Source organism: Trichechus manatus, unplaced genomic scaffold (assembly GCF_000243295.1).
Source record: "Trichechus manatus latirostris isolate Lorelei unplaced genomic scaffold, TriManLat1.0 scaffold00009, whole genome shotgun sequence".
Classification (NCBI taxonomy): Eukaryota; Metazoa; Chordata; class Mammalia; order Sirenia; family Trichechidae; genus Trichechus; species Trichechus manatus.
The window spans coordinates 23,021,058-23,024,488 of NW_004443945.1; the positions used below are offsets into that span (position 1 = coordinate 23,021,058).

At 42.4% G+C, this 3,431-nt stretch overlaps 1 pseudogene; it reads left to right on the top strand.

The window, feature by feature from the left end:
- The first annotated feature begins 301 nt into the window (after positions 1-301).
- LOC101360728 (pre-mRNA-splicing factor ISY1 homolog pseudogene) overlaps positions 302-3,431 on the top strand; it is a 6,762-nt pseudogene continuing 3,632 nt past the window's right edge.

Sequence of the window (3,431 nt, forward strand, 5' to 3'; positions counted from 1 at the left end):
GAAGGTAAAGATAAATTTCAAGGTAACCACAGAGAAAGATAGCAAACCTACCAATCAAAAGAAAAAAGAAAAATTTAGAGACTCGGTAAACACAAAATCAACAATAATGAAAGAAATTAAAAGAAAATTCACAAACCAAAAAACTCAGCACAGAAAATTAAGCAGAACAAAGAAACCATCAACAGCACCAAAAACAGTACAAGTAGAGTCTTCAGTTCCCATCAGGCCAGGTTTCACCTAAGGCTGTGAAGCTCCTGGGCCTGGGGACACGCAGCCTGGGGGTGGCATTCTCCTCTGCACCATGACTCGAATTTCAGAAAAGGCCATGACGGCTTAGCAAGATTTTGCCAAGCTCAGCTGGAAAAGGGAAAAGTGAAGGAATGAAGACCCTTTCTTGCCTCAGAATGTGCCAAGCAGCCCAAAGCTGAAAAGTGGAGACTTCAGATTATTACAGGGATCTCTAAAAAAGTAGCTCAAATTCAGAATGCTGGTTTAGGTGAATTCTGATTTGTGCCCTGAATGATGAAATTAAGAAACTGCTGAGAGAAAATGACACTGGGAAGTTCAGACAAAGGATCTGGGTGGTCCTGATTATGGAAAAGTTGGCCCTAAAGTGCTCGATCATGAAGGGAAAGAAGTCCTGGGAAATCGAGGTTACAAATACTTTGGAGTAGTAAAAGATTTGAGAGCCATGGAAACAGGAGTCAAGAAATCAAAAGATGAGGGGGCCAAGTTGGGGGAGTACTTAGATGCTTCCGGTGGACCCTCTTACAACAAAGACCAAAAAAAAAACAAATGATTCGATTATATATGGCAATCTGGGAGCCCTGAACATCAAAGGCAGAGTTGAGGAACCGGATTGAGAGGCAGGAGGAGGGAGAGATGGTTCAGAAGCAGCAAGGAGTTGCCAGACCTGACCCAGCAAGAGCCTGAGCCCTTCAGGCCTGATCAGCTTGTGGGTGAGCAGTGAGGCAGGCAAGCAGCTGAGCTCAGGAGACGCGTTTTCCACACCGGAAGAGACCCATACCAGAGAGTCTACACAGCCGCACAGAACCAGTGAGAAGCAGCCTTCCACAAAAGGTAAGTACGTGTGTACGGCTTACTGCGTGGAGCAAAAACACCCCCCTTAGTGAAAAGCCTCTCTCCCATTTACCTCCCCACTCTGCACTGGGTCCTGGTATCGCTTCAGCAATTGCTGAGTCTCCTGGGCAGAAAGTAGGATCCATCATACACCTGGAGCTTTTCTCCCTGCCTTGGAGAGTAAAAAAATTAACAAACAGGGGGAAAAAATAAACTGCAGGCTCCCCTAAGCAGGGAACCCAGGATAGGCACAGCTCCTTTGCCTATGCATAGGCATAAGGGATCCAAGGACTTTGAGTGCCTTTCCCCCTGCATAGACTCAGGTGGGCAAATCTCAACAGTGTAGACCCTCATTACCGCAGTACAACAGGGGATATATCAGAACCCTAACTTCAACTGTATCACCTGTGAAGTGGCAGGTTCTTGACATTTGACACTGCTCTGCGCATAAAGCGTGGTCTTCACCTACCCATATCAGGGACCTGAGGACTGGTGCCTCTGCCCACGCCACCTAGCCACCTGCAATAGGGGCCCGTGAATAAGAAGTGGCCCCCAGTCCTTACAGCCAACAGCATTAGGTGATCATAGTCCAGCTACAAAACCCATCCATCTATGTGCTCCAGGGAACAGGGACACGCCTGCCCTCTGGACACATGAGGCGGCCATCAGCCCCCTGCCTTGCTCAAAGTGTGTCACCCTGCTGCAGCCAGATGCCTGTGCCTACACCAATCACCCATGCCTGTCTAGGACTGTAAGTGAGAGCCTACACCACACACTTGGTGGCTACCTACCTGGGCACCTGAGCTGAATCCACACAGGCGGAGTGGGCGGACTCCTGAGCTCACATACCTAGTAACAGATCTAACAACCTGCTGACAGGACATTAGAGCTTCAAAGGTGCCAAAAATCAAACTAGCTCATAGGAGCAGCCTATTTGGGCATATCAAAACAAAACAAGAAGCTAGGACCCAGTAAGCAAACATAAAATAAATAACTTATTGATGGCTCAGAGACAACAGTCACTATCAAATCACATAAACAGGTAATCCAAGATGGCTTCAGCAAGCTCCCACAATAAAGAATCTAGAAATTTTCCAGAGGAGGAAAATTTCTTGGAATTACCAGAGGCAGAATATCAAACTTTAATATACAGAACTCTTCAAGAAATTAGGAAGAAAATTAAGCAAAATGCAGAACACGGAATAGAGGAAATTAAAAAGATTAGAGAAGAGCATAATGACAAATTTAACAGGCTGCAAGAATCCACAGAAACACAGCGATCAGAAATCCAGACGATTAACAATAAAATGTCAGAATTAGACAACTCAATAGAAAGTCATAGGAGCAGAATTGAGGCAACGGAAGTCAGAATTAGTGAGACTGAAGATAAAGCACTTGACACCAACTTATTTGAGGAAAAATCAGATAAAAGGATTTAAAAAAATTAAGAAACCCTAAGAATTATGTGGGACTCTATCAAGAGGAATAACCTACAAGTGACTGGAGTAGCAGAACAGGGGGGATAACAGAAAATACAGAGAGAATTGTTGAATATTTGTTGACAGAAAAGTTCCCTGATATCATGAAAGATCAGAAGATATCTATCCAAGATGCTCATCGAACCCCACATAAGGTAGATCCCAAAACAACAAGACATATTATAACCAAACTTGCCAAAACCTAAGATAAAGAGAGAATTTTAAGAGTGGCTAGGGATAAAGGAAAAGTCATCTACAAAGGAGAGTCAATAAGAATAAGCTTGGACTACTCAGCAGAAACCATGCAGGCAAGAAGGCAATGGGATGACATATATAAAGACTTGAAGGAAAAAACTGCCAGCCAAGAATTATATACCCAGCAAAACTGTCTCTCAAATATGATGGTGAAATTAGGGCATTTTCAGATAAACACAAGTTTAGGGAATTTGCAAAAAACAAACCAAAATTACAAGAAATACTAAAAGGAGTCCTCTGATTAGAAAATCAGTAACATCAGATCACAACCCAAGACTAGAACACAGGACAAAGCAACCAGATATCAACCCAGATAGGGAAGTCACAAAAGGAAATCAAAGCTAAAACACTGAAAATAGGAAAACAGATGTCAATATGTAAACATGACAACATTAAAACAAAAAGGAGGCAATTAAAAAATGTAGACATAGATTTTTCATCTGGAGAGGAAGTCAAGGTGATATAAAGAAATAAAAGACTTGTATAAACTTAGAAAAATAGGGGTAAATATTAAGGTAACCACAAAGGAAACTAACAATCCTACACATCAAAATAAAAAACAAGAAAACCATAAAGACTTAGCAAACACAAAATCAACAACAATGAAAAAGATGAAAA